Consider the following 19350-nt stretch of genomic DNA (forward strand, 5'->3'; position numbering starts at 1 on the left):
AAATAGGCTATAAGAAGCAGTACCAGAAGAGGGACTTGGACTCCGCCCACTTGTTGGTAGCCAGGAGTACATGTTTTGATTTGGCATACATTGTGTGCTTCCATTGCTTGTTCTTCATGCAAATGTGACCAATTTGTTTATTTAGCCAGCTGCCTCCGCCAGCAGCAGTGTGCCTGACCTAGCACTCTCAGTGGCACACACATAACATCATTATTATTATTATTATTATTATATTTAAGTTTATAAAGCGCTCAGCTACCCGAAGGTTTCCCGGCGCTAAAACCAACTAATAAAGAGGGGAAGTCAGAGGGGAGGAGGCTACATGTTGAATAACCAATTTTTCACCTGTTTGCGAAAGCTAAGGTAGTTGGGCTCTTTTCGTAACTGAAGGGGAAGAGAATTCCATAGTGAAGGGGCTAGCCAGGCAAAAGAGCGGCCTCCCATTCTGGCTTTTCTGATTCTGGGCACTGAGAAAAGGTATTGGCTAGATGAGCGCAGAGTGCGGGGGGGGCAATGGTGGTGAACCAAGGATGTCAGATAAGGTGGGGCCCGGCCAGTGTTTATTTTGTGCATGAAACAGAGAGCCTTGAATTTCGTGCGGTTTTCGATACGGAGCCAGTGTAGTGAGCGGAGGGAATTAGAGATAAGAGAAGTGTTGGGGAGTTTGCAGAGCAGTCGTGCTGCCATATTCTGGACTGTCTGCAATTTGCGAGTCACCTCTTTGCTGGCACCCAGAAGAAGAATGTTGCTGTAGTCCAGCCTAGAAGTGATTAAGGCCTGGACTACAGTTTTCTGGGTGTCCGCAGGCAGCATCCAGATGATCTTGCGCAACCACTTAATGATTGTGATGCAGGTGGAGGAGGTTTTGACCACATGGTTTTTCATTGACAGCTGGTCGTCAAAGATCACGCCTAAGTTGCGTGCTGATTTAGAAGGGGTAGGAGGAGTGCCCATTTGAGTGGGCCAGTGTTGGGGTCCCCATAGAGTGGTATTGTGGCCAAACAGCAGAAGTTCTGTTTTTCCACCGTTCAGTTGCAGTTTGTTGTCCAACATCCAGGCTGCGATGTTTCTCAATCCTGAACATAGAGCGGATGAGGGGGCAAGAGAGTCAGAGGAAAGAGAGTAGATGATCTGGGTGTCATCTGCGTAGGAGTAAATAGTGAGCCCAGCTTGCTCTGCAACAGATGCCAGAGGTCTGATGTATAAGTTGAAGAGCAAGGGGCTCAAGATGGAACCCTGTGGGACTCCATACGCAGATGTAAAAGTTTGGGAAGCGGATGATGAAGAGAAGACTTGGAAGGTTCGGTCGGATAGGAAACTGACAAGCCAGTTGAGGGCTGAACCGGTGATGCCAGATGATCGTACTGCTAATATAGGGCCTTAGATAACTAGACAATTTGATGTGTTTGATTTTTTTCTGGCTGCAGCACAGATGGGAGGAGGACAGCCATTATTGTTAAACTACAGAGTGCAGTCATGTGTTTAAGAGCACGGGGCTCCACTAATTTACGTGGAGTTTTAGGATTGACCTTATGTGATCAACAAATAAGACCTGTCAGAGTCCTGAAGAGAAAGGGATTTGATATGGCTGAATGTGTGTGCTTCCACTAAAAGACTGCATGTATTGAAAGGCTTGGCCAAAGTTTATACTTGATGTAGCAGGACTGAGTTGGTTATGAAGGCAAGCAATTATCATGTCCATATGCCTGATCGGTTTATTATGAAATCTTAGGATAAAGGTAGTAGGCATGACGTAATTATTGTGAAGAGCATATGTTACATTAAATAGGCATTTACGTGTGAATTATTATTACCCTATATTAAAGCCTGCAGATGTATTTGTTACTTGGTATCTCACAGATTAGCCATAGGCAATGGTTTGGGTGTTGGTCACCCAGTATGACAAACTGTGGTTACAGAGTGTTTGCTCAGTGAGAATCCTCGATAGGGCAGCTTGGGAGAGATAGTATTTTTCCTTAGACAACTGTAATGTTTTGTATAGATTTCTAATTTTATGACTGTGTGTCTGAAGGTTGCCTTGTGAAAAAAGCTTACATTCAAAACTGATGGCTTAAATTGGTTATTGTGCCAAGTTATAGGCATCTGATGCCACAGGTTGGATCTGCTTATTGTGAAATATTATGACAAAGACAATTGGTCTAGCTTATTAATTATGAAAAGCGAATGTTCTTGAAACCCCTGGAACTAAAGCCACCAAGCCTGACAAGTTTAGAGCTGCTGCTGACAGGTGAGTTGAATTCCATTATGGACTAAGAGCATTTACTCCATGATCCAATGAAAGGGCCCCCAAATGTATGGGGTATACCTCCTAGAGAATCTAATATTCTTGTTAACATCCCAGCAAAAGCATCACATTTTGCGGCATCGAAAAAAATCTTATTAGATTATACCTTAGTTAGCCTTTGTTGTAACAATTGTTTTTAAATCATAAGCAAAACAAGAGGGTGAACATCTCCCTCTGGCTACTAAAATGAATTGTGAGGTTAGCCAGGATGCTAACTTTGAGATAATTGCAGAGAAGGAGGAGGCTCCAAAATTGAATGAAAAAACATGTAACTCTCATTTAACAAGGATCTACGCTAAACATCATTGGCAGCAGCCTTATCAACAACCGGTCATTCCTGACAACAGACCTAGGGATCATTGCTGAATGTCCCAATGTCCACTCAAGTTTATTGAATTGCTTCACAAGGCAACATCAGAGAGGACAAGGTGGTCCTGTGACCTGTTTAACACCTAGTACACAGCAGAGTTGGGCACCCTAAAAACACAAGCAACATACATGAGAAGAAGGTTTGATATGAGTGAAAATAAGAATTACCCATTCATCAGACCAAAATGATTACAAAGAAGGCACCTATGTTCCTCCACACTTAAACAGTGCCTAACGGAAGGAGATTAGATACACTGCATTCTTGTTGAAGAGTAACTTGAAATCACTATTCAGGCAATTTTGCCTTGATATTAATATGTCATGTTATGGAATGGAATGTTTAAAGCGCTCATTTACCCAAGAGTGTCTTGGCGCTATCTAAGCAAAGAGCAAGCTAGAATAAAATGCTTTAGTTATTAAATAGCCAGGTTTTTACTTCCTTCTTGAATGCCAATACAGAAAAAGTGGCTCTGATGTGTGACGACAGACTATTCCATAACTTTAGCATAGATGATGCTCCTGTCCCCCCCCACCCCACCAGTTTGCTTTTTTGATTTTAGGAACAGCTAGGGTATAAGAGTTGGTGAAGCGGAGATCTCTGTTGGGGGTGTACCATTTACATGCCGTCCTGAGAAATTCCAGACTTGTGTTATGTAGTCCTTGATATGCAAGGCATAAGGCTTTACATTTTGCCTGGCAGCTCATGGGAAGCCAGTGAAGTTTATCAAGTCCATGGGAGATAGTGTGATACTTTGGAAGCTTAAGGATCATTCTGGCAGCGGCATTCCGAACAAGTTGCAGCCACCTCAGATGTTTACATAGAGACTATTACAGTAGTTCAGTAGACTACTGCAGTGATAAAGCTGTTCCTATAATTATCAGGGATTAAGGGCAGTATTTTCCTGATCATTTTTAAGATATGGTGGGCTGAGGATGTCACAGCTGAAACTTGGCCACCCATGTTAGGATTGTCATCGATAATGCCTCCCAAATCTTTGGTTTTATAACAGGAAGGCGGGGTTTAGGAAGATGCTCTGGCCACCAATTAGGGGAACCAATTAGGCATAGCTTAAATCTTTATTTAGAGGTGATTATTAATACCTTGAGGAGCCTAAGTTGATATTGAGATATTTTGCCTAACCTTGTACGGGCTGCTATAGGTGAATTCCTTTGTGGAGGCCTGATCTATTTTTTATGAAAGCTGGGTTATTGTCCCGTTTACTAGGGCAGTCATTTATGCTTAGATATCGAGAGGAGAGGAATTTGTGTAGATGAGAGGGATTTATCTCTTTTGGTGCAGAGGACCACCAGGTATTTTTGACCTTTGTGAATTAGCTCAGCAATTATATCACCGAAAATGGGGGGTCAGACGTGCATTTGTGGATTGTAAGATTGAGCAGTAATGGACATCTTATCAAATTCAGGACTCAGTTATCAATAGTGATGGCAAATAAGAAATTAAATTGTAAACATGTTTTTAGCTAACCTTTGTTCTAAGGAAACCTACTGAAACTTTACGTAACTATATTGAACATCTAAATCATGCATAAGTCTATTTTAGGAAAATCGATAATGTGGTACACTTTCACAAAAATTGAATTTGGGGCTTCATAAAAAGATGTATGGGTATTTAGTCTTTTATTTACTTGATTGTTGCCAATGTAGAGTTTGGGACAGAGAGATCATTTTAAGTTCACCTGTACATTGTCTCAGGCCTTAATCTCTCATAATGGTATCAGGAACTCGATACTTCAGAGCTTATGCAACAGAAGTGATTTGAAAATGAGAGTCCTGGGCTGTGAGGGTGCTGCTGCTGCTGCTACTATGCACAGCATGACCTTCGATGTTTAGGCTAGATTACCTTTTTATACCTTAACTTTGCTAAAGAAAGATTCACTTTCCTCCTCTCATGAGTGCTTCAGGTGCCTCCCACTCCTCCTGTCTCAGCTCTGACACAGTGCACCTGTACAGGTCAGCACCAACAAGACCACTGCATGCTGCAAAACTATGCTAATCCTTGCATTGGATCAGGAAATGCCTTGCTTCTCTTTCTAAGTAGGAGTAGGAAGCTGAAAGATAGGACTAGGGACTTTCAGAGAAGAGAGTCTCTCATGGTGTTATCTTTCATGAGAGAAAGAGTCCCAAGGCTTAATGCTTCAATGTTTTGTAAGGTAGGGAGTATATCATTATAGAATTGTTTGAAGTCATCAGTGGTGTGATGTGTACAAAGCAATGAGAGTTAGTTATCAATTCAGCAGCTTCATTCAGCTTTATGCATAACTACTTTGATTGGTGGTAACTGGACATCAGATATTGCTATTACCTTCGTAGGCATAGCTTAAATCTTTATTTAGAGGTGATTATTAATACCTTGAGGAGCCTAAGTTGATATTGAGATATTTTGCCTAACCTTGTACGGGCTGCTATAGGTGAATTCCTTTGTGGAGGCCTGATCTATTTTTTATGAAAGCTTGGTTATTGTCCCGTTTACTAGGGCAGTCATTTATGCTTAGATATCGAGAGGAGAGGAATTTGTGTAGATGAGAGGGATTTATCTCTTTTGGTGCAGAGGACCACCAGGTATTTTTGACCTTTGTGAATTAGCGAGAATTGATGAGAGTAGATTGATTACCATTGTCTTATTGTTGTGTTTATGTCTTTCAGAGCCTTTGTCCCTGCTGACCCCTCCCCTACCTAGTGTCCCTCGCTTGATAACTCGAAGACCCTGGGGGTTAACCCCATTTCAGGGTACTTGGTGAAGTCAGGAGATGGTCCTTTATTCTGCTGCGACTGAACCCTGCGTAGCCAGACCTGACAGTACGCTCCACCACATTCCTTGTGTTGATGTGTGATCTGTTGTAGCGCTGCTCTTGCGGTGTTGCTGGGTTGAGGTAGGGAGTGAGTAGATATTCACGCAATGCATAAGCACTGTCACCTGCAGGATGGGGAGAGAAAGGTCATCAGCATGAATGCAATGATACATGTGGGGATGGAGTGAACGATGATGCTTCAATATGTACCTAGTAGGTGTCCCTCTCCAAATTCACCGTTGATCAGGCGCCTGTGGAGGCCACAGTGACGGAATATGTAAGCGTTGTGTGTGCTCCCGGGAAATTGGGCTACAAGGTCCGTAATGATGTACTTAACATTGCACACAACCTGCACATTTATAGAATGATATGACTTCCGGTTGCGGTATATGTATTCGGTGGCTGATGGAGGACAGATGGGGACATGCGTGCAGTCAACACACCCTATCACATGGGGGAATTGTGCCACCTGGTAGTATTCTCGTTTGGTGCGGGTCAGCTGCTGGGGGGTTGTGGGGAAGGTGATGTGGTGATTTATGAATGTCAGCATGGCCTCTAGGAACCAGTGGAAGAAGCGTGATAATGCGCTTTCCGACACGCCTCCAGTCTCAGCTATTTCCCCTTGGAAGCTTCCAGACACCAGCAGGTGCAGGCAGCATAGGACCTGGACATGGGCTGGTATGGCGTTGGTCCTACGGGTCTCGTGCTGCAGTAATGGTTCCAGATCTGCTATTAGGCGCATGATCATGGCACGGTTGAGTCTGTACTTATCGTACACCTGTTCCTCGGTCTGCCCCAGCAAAGTGATGCGCACCCTGAAGACCCTGTCCTGGATCATCCTCCTGCGCTGAGCCTGGGCGTTGATCCTCCTCCTCCTAGCAAGCACGTAGAGGGCAGCCATTTTGGAAGACTTGTGGGGTTTCCCAGGGCATTTGTGAAGGGTTACTGATTGTCAGCACCTGCTGCGAATTAGAATTTTTTTTTTCCTATCCTTCAAATAACTTTACCTCCTGTTTGAGATTCCCCTTATTTTGCTCATGCTAAATAGCGATTTTTGCATTTTTCGATATTAGCGATTTTTCATGCATTCCATTGCAATTCTTTAATAGCGATTCAGTATTTCCATAGTCAGCTTTGGTGTTCGTTATTTCCGATTGTCTGATTTGCGATTCGGTAATTTACCGAGGGGATATTTTTAGCGATTCTTTATTTTTTACCGATTTGGGGTTGATGCATAGCATTTTCTGGTTTTGCGTTCGGTACCGGCCTGTTTTACCGATTCGGTATTTTAACGGGAGGTATTTTGCTTGATGCATCTGCCAGTCGGTGCTTATAATCATTTATATCTGTTTCTGTCTCATGGTTGTTGCAGCACACATATTTTACACTAGAATGATGCTGGCTCAATAAATGCTTAATGAAAACGTCCCCATTGTTTATTCTGTGTATCTCTCTGAGACAAATTGAGCACGAGTGACTGGGCAAAAAGTACTCCACTGTCTCCATGATCCCTGAGGGATCAGGGTTGTCATGTTAACGAGTTGTCTGGAACTATTTCTCCTTGGTAAAAAGAGTTCATAGTGGCACTGTGAGCTAGCTGGTATACAGGCGAACAAAGCCAGTGGGGGTGACAGGAATCAGTCTGGACACCAGTCCCACAGTTTATGTTGTCTGAACGTGCAGATCCTATATAGATTTACAGGAACTTCATGATACAGGTGCGATTCTTAATAAATCCTTTGGCCTGTGTTGTGGGTCACTAAGAGTTGGCTCCATTCCCGCTGTGGCAGAAAGTCCCTTCATCAAAGGCAGTGCAGAGGAGAGATCACTTCAAAGGAACTGACACACCTACTTTACATTTCAAGTGCTAGACATTAAATCATATATGTGTCTAGATTTGGACTGTAAAAGTTGGACCCCCATACTTTGTTGAACAGCGGCAGGAGGGAAAATTGACAAAATTCCAGTACCAAGAATCTGGCTGCCTGTGAAGGCCGTAGAGCCCTCTGAGGACAAGAAGAGTGTCTGGAGGGAGTCAGGCACAGGGGGGAGCCTGTCCAGCAGACCCCGTTGAGCATAGTGTGAAACAGTTGTTCTGATCTGGTCATGACTATTGAAGGAGTGGGGGGCATCCTCCTAATTCTGTTGAAGCCAGGCTCCTTGTCCTGGCATGTGAGGGCTGCAGTCTGACTCCCTGAGCCAGAAGTTGGCCACATGAAGTGAGGGACATTGCCCATGTAAGCGATGTTCTCTGTGACCCCATGTGGCAGGAGGGTGCCATCGTGAAGTGCATGCCTTGGCCCATTAGTAGAACTGTAGTCTGTGTCCTGAAAGGCTACTGTAAAGTGCAGGTCATTGCCCATCAGAGTGACGTAAATAATTAATTTACTCTCTTAATTTCTATGCAGGTAAGTACTTAATCAATAATAACTCAATCAGAAAGAAAGAAAACAGAGTCCGTGGTGTTAGAGTTTCTAAGGGTTTTATTCCTCATAAAGGAATCAGGATATCATGTTCTGACCACCACAGGGGTGTCAGAAGGGATAGATGAGCGCGCTCACGTTTATTGACATTACATAGCTTATATACTTGATTTACATCATAAGTTTCAGTGTGAGAGGCGTAACAGCTGAGAGAAGACAAGATAACAGTATACACGTGGTACCAATACATCATCAAGAGGCGTAAACTAGGCGTGAACTAGGGGTGTGTGCTAGAAACGTCACTGATAGGTGACGAAAGTGGGTGGCACCAAGGGGTGGTGCTAACAGAATGTTGCAATGTCAGCAGAAATCGGAAGCTTGGATGCGCACGCAGCTGCATGACGTGTGATTGACGGGGTGCAGGGGTCTTGACATTTACACTGACGGAAAGAGACAGAAGTCTGGCATGTCAGATCAACTTGTACTTCTATCTGATATCTGATGTTTAGGAACTATACTATCTGGGCGGAAAGGTCTCTAGGGTAGAGGCTATTCTATGCTAACTGTGGATGCGTGTATGAGCGCCTGAGTGTCTACATGTGGAGCGTGGGGGCACGGGGCCTTCCATGGAAGCATGGCAACGGAGGCTATGAATTACTTGCATTGAGACAGGTCGGCCCTTTTGGCTCTGCAGCTGGAGAGGATGTTTACAGGATCTGGTAGGCAGGAATGTATTCTCGGGGAGCGGAACAGATAACTCGAAGGTTATAGTCAGTCTTGGCAGAAAGCAGGCTTGAGCTGAGCGCGAGGGGCCGCGCTGAAAAGTAGGACAGAGTTCACGAGTAGAGAGGTAGCCTGGGCAGAGTCAGGAGCCACAAAAGAGGTTCAGATGGCAGGAATTCAGGGCCTACTCTGACTAGAGCAGGAAAAAGTGAAAAGTGTACTACAAAAAGACGTTGGCATAGCATATTTAGGAACGGACCATATAATCCATTCATGGTGCGTCTGAAAGAGGACAAGTTAACGGTGGACGCAAATGTATTTGCGTCTTCATAGCTGGCACAGGAGGGAAGTTACATGCACTTTAAGCTGATACATTGAGTCGGTGGGGTACGCGCTAGGGAACACATCATGGCCAAAATTTAATTTTCCTCATTCCCTCCTTGTTCCCTACGGACCCTTCATGAAATATCGATCCTCATGAATCGATCAGTCTGTTCTTGTAACATCATTTGTTCTTCTTTCTTTTGGTTACGTTGTGAGTGGAAACTGGAATGTTCAATACAAGAAGTGGCACACAGTCCACAGATCGCTGGCCCACACTGCAGGCATAGGCAGCAACTGAATACTAGGACTAGGCCAATGCCTAGGAAGGATAGGATCTTCCATCCCCAAGCTGTTAACGTTGTCCAGAACCAACCGGACCAAGTCCAGGTGCCTGGAGTCTGATGTATCTGATTTGCAATCTTATGGAGACGGGTGATAGCTTGATATACAGATGGTGCATTCTGTGGAATGAAAACACAGCAGCTTGACCCGATGACCTTACAGGCTCCACCTCTATCTGCCAAGATGACGTCAATTACAAGACGATTCTGAAGGACAACAACCCGCATAGCGGACTGCTCTTCTGTTAAGTTACCTAAGGCGGAGGTAGTTTCATTTACTACTGCTTCAAGTGTTCTAGTTAATCTGCGTATTAATTTACTATTCTGAACAGGGCCTAAAAAGAAAAAGAATCCTTTATTAAAGTCAGTGTACTGTTCCCATGCCGTTTCTGTGTAGTCGACAAGGGGGGCATCTCTTCTGGGTCTATTCTTTACTAGATTGCTATTTCTATGGTAATCAGAAGGAGCTAGGAAAACGGGTGGCAGAAGGAATGCAATGTAACAGGTACCATCCCAATCTGGAGGTAGACGGATGTATGCGGTATGACCACACACAAAGTAAGAATGACTGATAGCTTTGAAAGATGATTTTCCATCATCACTGAATTCGACTACAGTAGTGCATTTACTATGTCCTAAGTGTACGGAACCTTTCTTCTTGATACATAATTCACCGATGACTGGCAGTACTGACATAATAGATAGAACTGGTGCGGCTTTGGATTCGACAGTAAGAATCAAAACGGCTAATTGTATAATTACCTAATCCATATACTTCATTTTCTAGATCAGTTCCTATTCTAATGGGGAGTCCCTCCTTATCCCGGTAACAGACGTCTAGTAGGACCAAGTTCAGGTTTCCCCAAACCCAACCCCCATCGAAAACAGCAATGTCGGGATCTAAAGAATTAATTATCTTAAACCATGCTCCGCAGGAGCCATTGTGAGAGAATGGGTAAGGAAAGAGAGGCAGCGCTCCCTTATAATTCTGGTAGGGAGGGAGTCGGCCACATATCCAGCAATTTGTAGCATTGTTAGTTTGATGAGAATGATGTAACATACTAATGAATGTATTGTTGCGCAGCGCAAGTCTGTAGGAAAGCTCATGAGGAGGTAATTCACTAAAAGTGTGTTCAGCAGAGACATTGTAAGCAGATTGTTCACGCTTGAAGATAGGGTAGTATATGGGTAATAAGATGCTAGCAACAATTATTAATATACTTATAATAAACATAATTATTAGTGTCACTATGCAGTGACTACGAAGTGATTTGCAATATGTTCTTTTCTTTTCCTCTCTCTCTCTAACTCGATCTAGGGGATACATGTCAGAAACTATTTAACCGATTCACCTAGGGGAGGACTTAAACAATTAAACTGTCTGACTTGCTAGATCGCAATTTCATACGATATTGTTCTTGAGGAGTTTTTTCTCGTTTGGGTTCGGAAAAGTCTTTGGGATCACAGTCTTTGGTGGGGGTGGGTGTGTCTTGTTCTGGTTTCAGTCCTGGGAATGTTTTGATATGGCTTAGGTGGACCCACCCCTTTCTTCCTTCCAACTTGACGGCGGTCCTTGTCGTAAGTAGAACGGTCTTCGGAGACTTCCAGCGGGGCTCCAACGGACTTTTCCTGTCGAAGTTACGAACTAGAACAACATCGCCGGGGCGGACGTCATGCTCCTTCACATCGGTGTTGTCAGGGAAGGCTGCGGCAACCTGTGAACGACATGATTGGAGTGCAGACATCAAGGAGGCAAGGTAATCTGTCAACATATTAGAATCAACATCGGTTATCTTTTTAGGAATGGGCGTCCCCCACATATTCGGTGGTCTGCCAAAGACCACTTCGTACGGAGATAGCCCTGATCTCGAATGGGCGACCATTCTCATATAGAATAGTGCCACCGGCAGGGCGACTATCCAGTCGACCCCCTTTTCCTGACATATTTTGGCAAGGCGAATCTTTAATGTCTGATTATGCCTTTCAACAAGGCCTGCGGCTTCTGGATGTCGGACACAATGGAACTTCCACTGGTATCCCAATAACAAGGAAACTTCTTTCATTAGGGCAGATGAGAATGGCTGACCGTTATCTGAGTACACGACACGAGGCAAGCCGTACCGTGGGAAAAATTCACGAACCAACTGTTTGGCAGTGGTCGGAGCAGTGTAATCGGGGACTGGGTATGCTTCGGTCCAGCGGGACAGAGCACAGACAACTACGAGAACATATTTGAATCCTCGACAACGGTCCATCTGGATGTAATCCATCTGGAGGACTTCAAAAGGGTGATCGGGAGGTTGAAATCCACCTTGTTCTACAGGGACGCTTTTACCTGGATTGAACTGACAACAGATCATGCAAGTACGCACTTTCTGTTTTGCGACTGCTCGTAAGTGTTTATTGTACCAGAGATTTTGTAAACTGTCTAACATGGCTTTCTCTCCCAGGTGGGCAGGACTATGTGCTGTATTTATCATAACTTGAACCATAGAGTCAGGGAGAAACCATGTAGATTTTCCCGTCATCCAACCTTGATCTGTCTGGATCCCTCCTAGTTCGGTCCATTTCTTTATTTCGTCTGCAGTAGCATGTGTCTGAATGTCAATAACATCTAGTGTGGGATCTCTGACTGTCATGCAGTTTGTCGGATCTGTTATCTTTGTCGTGTCAGTTGTCTGAGTGTGAGTCAGTGCTGTATGTTTTGCAGTCTGATCTGCCAGGTCGTTACCCTGGGAAACAGAATCTGTGGCTTTAGTATGTGCTTTACACTTCATGACTGATATGGCTGAAGGCAGATGTATTGCTTCTAACAGTGCTTGAATGAGAGGACCATGCTGTATTTTGGTACCATGAGAGGTCAGGAAACCTCGTTCCTGCCAGAGCATGCCGAAGTCGTGTACGACTCCGAACGCATAACGGGAATCTGTGTATATGTTAACATTTCTGTTCTTTGCTAGAATACAGGCTTGGGTCAGAGCGATGAGCTCTGCCGCTTGAGCAGACAGTGTATCAATACGATGTGTTTCTTTAACTTCAGTTTCAGTGGTCACGGCATATGCGGCCACTAACTCTCCTGTACTTGTTCTCATGCATGAACCATCCACATAAAGTGTCAGGTCTGGATTTGTCAGTGGAACATCTGTTAAATCTCGTCTGGGCTTTGTTACTGCATTAATAATCTCTATACAATCATGTGGGGCTGGATCTGTCATAACTGTAGGTAACAATGTTGCTGGATTCAAGATACTGCAGCGTCTGATTTCTATGTGTGGCTGGAATAATGTCAATTCGTAACCTGTCAGTCGTGCTATAGTTAAGTGTTGAGTCTGGGTTCTGTTTAACAGAACCTCTACAGATTGTGGAACTTGTACTGTTAACTGATGACCTAAAACAATTGAATCGCTTTGTCTTATTGCTAACGCTGTTGCTGCTACTGACTTTAAGCATGCAGGGAGTGCCTGTGCTACTGAATCCAATGTGCTTGAAAAATAAGCGCAAGGCTTATGTGAACCTGCTTGATCTTGAGTGAGGACAGACAATGCTGTACCGTCACGTTCTGTAACAAAAAGTGTAAACGGTTTGCTGTAACATGGTGTCGCTAAAACTGGTGCTTGGCATAAAGCTTTCTTTAATTCCTCAAAGGCTTGTGTGTGTTCCTGAGTCCAAGGGAGGACAGTCGAAGTTGCTGCCTCCTGTGTCGTTAACTGGATGAGTGGTTTAGCTAGAAATGCATATTGAGGAATCCATTGTCTGCAGTACGAGGTGAGGCCTATGAAGGCCCGCACTTCTTTTTGTGTCTGGGGTCGGGGCATGTTTACTATTAACTGAATGCGATCGGGAGTGAGCTGTCTCCCCACTTTGGACAGCAAGTGACCCAAGTACACGACTTGCTGAACACAGAATTGTAGCTTCGAAGGAGACACCTTGTGTCCCTTGTCGGCCAGAAAATGCAAAACTATCAGAGACGCTTGTTCACATTCGGGCTCACTTCGTGCGGTGATCAGTAGATCATCGACGTACTGTAGTAAAGCGGTATTAACTGGCATTTGAATACAATCTAGTTGTCTTTTCAGTGCTTGACTATAGATGCTGGGGCTTTCTGTAAATCCTTGAGGTGCGCGGGAAAATTTGAAACTTCGTCCATTTAAACTGAATCCGAAGAGATATTGGCTCTCCGGGTCAATGGGTACACTGAAGAAAGCGTTCTTGAGATCGATTACAGTAAAGAACGTTGCTTCTGAATCAATGGCAGTTAACAGGGAGGAGATATCGGGGACCACAGGATACTGTGGTACAATGCATTTGTTCAGTTCTCGAAGATCAATCACCAGCCGGTATACTGGCGGTGCATTGCGGTCTGTACGTTTAAGAATTGGAATGATAGGCGAATTACAGATATTGGAGTCGGTCTCTACAACCACTCCTTGGGCAATAAGCTCTTCAATGATTTTCAGTAAAGCCACTACAGCATCGGGTGGTAACTTGTATTGTCTGATTCTGGGTAGAACAACTCCTGTCTTGAGTGTAACACGGTATGGAGTGATATGCATACAACCTACATCAGCTGGGCCTTTTGCCCATAAGTGATCTGGTACATTTCTCAATCTGACATCAAAGTCACGTAGAACATAATGACCCTTGAAATCCCGTAGAAAGAGTCTGACTCCCTCCGGGGAACAGCAAATTATAGCTCCTAGAGCCTTCAGTGTTTTAATTCCTAACAGATTTTCGGGACATGATTTCGTAAGTAACAAGTCTGTAACTCGAGATAATGGACCCACAGCTAGTGGTACTGGTTCTGATACTTCATTTACAATAGGCTGTCCTGAAAAACCAAGGGAAACATTCTGTGAGCCTGAGAGGGGTGCCCCTGGAACTTCATTATGACTTATAGTAGTGCGACTTGCCCCTGTGTCAATTAAAAACTTTCTATCTTTTCCTAATACGTGACTATGTACATAAGGACCTTCTTGATCTACAGGAATTTCAATAAGAGGCAAATCACTTTCCCTCCCTAGGCTGTTTCATGTATAACGCTGATAATCTGGATATGCCGACTGGGCATACTGGTACATCTGTTGTGATACTTGTCGTGTTGCGGCAGCGGGCTGTGTCTGGGCATGCTGTGGCTGCGGTACTGCTACTGTCTGTACTGTATGGGACTGATCATGCATAGGCTGTGTATTCTGCATTGGCTGTTCGTTCTGTGAGGTCTGTTGTTGACCCTGTTCATGTCTAGGCGGACGCGGTCTTTCTTTAGTTTTACCTGTCTCGATGTTATGTTTCAGGACTGGACATTCATGTACGTAGTGACCTGGCTGCTTGCAATAATTACATGTCCCTTTAACGGGAGCGGCAGAATGATTGGTCTGGGCCCCACCTTTTCTATGACCCTCGGCTGGAATTGTCTGAGCCACTAACATTTTCATTTTCGTGTCTTTCATACGTTTCTGTTCCTGATCTTGTTCTTCCCTTATTCTGTTCTGGTGATATTGTAACATTTGTAACATCTGTGATGCCGTATTTGCCTGCCAAGTACTTTCAACCTTGTACACTCGATTTTTAACCAGTGGTAGGGCGTTCTCTACTAATTTCGTTACAAAAAGGTGTGGATATGACTCGCTACTTGTTTTTAGACCACTATTGATAATGAAACATTTCTCGAATCTTGAATAAAAGTCACTAGTATCTTCATCTTGTTTCTGTTTGCAGGACGAGATTGCGTCCCAATCTTCCTTTCTAGTTGTCAATAATCTTGGCAGAACCTGTACTATTAAACCTGGTAATGCTTTAGTCAGATCCCCAAGGCCTAACCCTGGGACTCGTTTCTTTTCTTCGTCTTCTATCTCCGCCCATGCTATCTTTGACTCTCCCACTTCCCAATCCTTCTCCTTTAATTTCTCGTAAATGCCCGTGGGCAACAGTACTTTCAACATTTTCATAATATCATCATACGTGTAATCTCCCATCAGTAACATGTCTTTAAGCTCTCTGTGAAAACCCGCAGGGTCTTTATCATGGCACGGAACTAATTTCTTCATTTCTAACAGTTCTAACTTGGTCAGTGGTGTGTGAACATACACACGTTTCAGACGTTGGTCCGCACCCATAACTGGATGTACTTCTCGTAAGGGATTCTGACTTTCAATGCCACTACCGCATTGCATGTGGTACATTTTTCTTTCTGGAGGTGGGGCGGGAACATATTCAGAGCTCAGGAAAGTGTTATACTTACGTCGTTGTTCTAGAATTATTTGTATTAATTTGGTACTAAAACCTCTCCATCTATCCATAATTAGTGCTTCTAATGTTTCGTGTAAGGGACCTGGATCAGAATGATGGTTTCTGAACTTGATGAGGAGGTGCTGAATCATGTATACACCTGCTATTTTCTGCTCTTCCGGGGAAAGGTTCAAAAATGTCTGCACTAACGTGTCATCATTATATATGTCTGCGTTTTCGGCCCACAACACGGCGGACCGGGCTAGTTCCTGTTCATCCATAGAATTGAGTATATGATACCCTACTCGATCTCGAAGCCTTTTATCAGTTTCCTGGAATTGATGTTCTGAAGAATTCGGATTTGTTAAAGCGGAGAAAAGAACTCTCTTGCTCTCCGGACGGACACCTTTCCTAAGGTAGTTTCCCCTACCTACATACGCTATTATATCTGTAGACTTTTCTGATGTTTCATCTTCATCTTCCTCCTCAGAGGAAGTTTTATCATTTTCTTCCTGATGTGCAGTTAATACTGCCTTTCTAATTTTCTGGGACATAGTGGCTATGCAAGTCCCCTTGTCATGTTTCGCGTCTGCTATATTTTGGCCCCACTTGTTTAATGCGTCTAACTCACTCTGATCTGTCCCGGGCCTGTCTCGTTCTCTTATCACACAATTTATGAAGAATCTTAAAATCTGTTTTTGAACGTCAACTTTCTGTTTATACATGGCAGCTTTAACACTGTCGGGGTCTTTCCCCGTCTGTATGAATTTGTATAGTCTGTCGAGAGCTTCCTGCATTCCTACATAGCATAACAAGCTATCGGTGGCAGATCTTAAGCGTAGTGATGCTAAGACCATCAGATCGTCTGTTCCGGGTACTGGATCATATCTGCAGAATGACATCCTATCTTTGAATGCGTCTAGCCGGGCTGAATAGGGAGACTGGGAAGGATTCTGTGTGTCCTTTAAATGTAATCTGTGTGTCGGTGGCGGGGTCTGTAGACCCGCTGTCGCACCTCCTGGGGCGGATGCTTGGGCATTATCTCTCCGCGGAGTCTGTATCTGGACTTGAGTCTGTTTTTTAGTAAGATCGGGTAGTGCTGGTTTCGGTAGATCCGTCTTGAGTGGAGGAAGTGGCGGAGGTGGCGGAACAGGGGAGGTCTGTCGCGGTACCGGCGTAACATTATCTGGGGGCGCAGTGCCACCCCCATCCCTGTCAGTAGGCAGGGCACGAACAGGCAGATTGGTGTAAGCTGGCGCTACATCCTCTAGATACGAATTCAGGAATATGTCTTTAGTAGTCTTGTGCATTACTTTAGTTGGAACTAATGGTGTCGGTAAGTTTTTCGGTATTTCTGATTCAATTTCGGATGGGCCATCTGCTATGAGGTACATACCGTTTACAAGATTATTTCGGGCACGGTCTATTTGTTCTGTTTTTACTCGGATCCCTTCAGTAACTCGCTCTTTATCTGATTCTTTAAGTCTGTCTTCTCTACGGAGTGCTTTGTCAGCACGCTTACGTGATTCCTTACGCCAAAATTCTATGGCGTCCTTCTGAGATTGCCTAGCTTTCTTTTTCCATAATGCTTCTTCTACCCTCATGATGCACTCGGCATCCCACGTTCCGGTAACAGGCCATCTGTGTCTTTCGTCTAGGTGCTTGGTGTAATCGGCCCATAAATCTAGATATAATATGGCATCTATGCCGTGCTTCTGATACATAAAATTGCCTGGAGTGTCCCTAGGGGGGATGGGAATTTCTTCCTCTAGTAACCCTTTCCTAGTTCCTATCTGTTTTAACTTGCTGAGGAACGGCATCTTGTTTGCTTATTACTTGAACGCTAGTCTTTATTCCTTGATACGAGTTGCTAGTTGATACAAGAAATACAATGATACACAATAAAACAGTCACATTCATACCACGACATTAATCACATGAAAACATGAAAACATTGGAGACATAGCTAACTACCCCCTACACTGAATGTACCGCTCAACGGTACGGATACACTGGTGTAACAGTGCAAAAATTCGGAATACTTTATATACTGCTAAACAGTACAGATACACTGCCTAAAAACAGTGCAGACCGGACTTGCGTACCCAAACCCGTCTAGATACGACCCAGCAATGGTACTCACCGGGAAGCACGGAAACAGAAGGCCTCGGAAAACTCGACTGGACTCTACTCGGAACTTCGGAAAACTTCGGAAAACTTCGGAAAACTTCGGGAAACTTCGGAAAACTGGTGGGCCTCTTCACACCTCGGACCTTGCTTCTTTCGGCTGGGCTCTGGTCGGGATCCTCCGCACTCCTCACCGCCTCGTCTGGGCACTGATCGCAGTCTTCGTCACCTCCGTGGGTCAGAGGGGGATGCAGGAAATCCTGCCAGTACACGTGTAGTCCGTCTAACTGATGGCAGGGGACACGGATTGCAACGCACCTTCCGGCGCGTGAGGTGGGGGAGGGGTCCCTGTTCGGGCGCCAAAATGACGTAAATAATTAATTTACTCTCTTAATTTCTATGCAGGTAAGTACTTAATCAATAATAACTCAATCAGAAAGAAAGAAAACAGAGTCCGTGGTGTTAGAGTTTCTAAGGGTTTTATTCCTCATAAAGGAATCAGGATATCATGTTCTGACCACCACAGGGGTGTCAGAAGGGATAGATGAGCGCGCTCACGTTTATTGACATTACATAGCTTATATACTTGATTTACATCATAAGTTTCAGTGTGAGAGGCGTAACAGCTGAGAGAAGACAAGATAACAGTATACACGTGGTACCAATACATCATCAAGAGGCGTAAACTAGGCGTGAACTAGGGGTGTGTGCTAGAAACGTCACTGATAGGTGACGAAAGTGGGTGGCACCAAGGGGTGGTGCTAACAGAATGTTGCAATGTCAGCAGAAATCGGAAGCTTGGATGCGCACGCAGCTGCATGACGTGTGATTGACGGGGTGCAGGGGTCTTGACATTTACACTGACGGAAAGAGACAGAAGTCTGGCATGTCAGATCAACTTGTACTTCTATCTGATATCTGATGTTTAGGAACTATACTATCTGGGCGGAAAGGTCTCTAGGGTAGAGGCTATTCTATGCTAACTGTGGATGCGTGTATGAGCGCCTGAGTGTCTACATGTGGAGCGTGGGGGCACGGGGCCTTCCATGGAAGCATGGCAACGGAGGCTATGAATTACTTGCATTGAGACAGGTCGGCCCTTTTGGCTCTGCAGCTGGAGAGGATGTTTACAGGATCTGGTAGGCAGGAATGTATTCTCGGGGAGCGGAACAGATAACTCGAAGGTTATAGTCAGTCTTGGCAGAAAGCAGGCTTGAGCTGAGCGCGAGGGGCCGCGCTGAAAAGTAGGACAGAGTTCACGAGTAGAGAGGTAGCCTGGGCAGAGTCAGGAGCCACAAAAGAGGTTCAGATGGCAGGAATTCAGGGCCTACTCTGACTAGAGCAGGAAAAAGTGAAAAGTGTACTACAAAAAGACGTTGGCATAGCATATTTAGGAACGGACCATATAATCCATTCATGGTGCGTCTGAAAGAGGACAAGTTAACGGTGGACGCAAATGTATTTGCGTCTTCATAGCTGGCACAGGAGGGAAGTTACATGCACTTTAAGCTGATACATTGAGTCGGTGGGGTACGCGCTAGGGAACACATCATGGCCAAAATTTAATTTTCCTCAAGAGAGGCAAAGTTGGTGACCCCTGTGTGCCTGGAAGGGACTAAAGTGGGCACAGGGACGTTCTTTGGCCTGGTTAATTGTGCAGAGGATGCTCTAGAGAACACTTACCAATTGCTGCTAAAGCCAAA

The sequence above is a fragment of the Lissotriton vulgaris genome, chromosome 8 (genome assembly GCF_964263255.1).
Source record: "Lissotriton vulgaris chromosome 8, aLisVul1.2, whole genome shotgun sequence".
In the NCBI taxonomy this organism is placed as follows: domain Eukaryota; kingdom Metazoa; phylum Chordata; class Amphibia; order Caudata; family Salamandridae; genus Lissotriton; species Lissotriton vulgaris.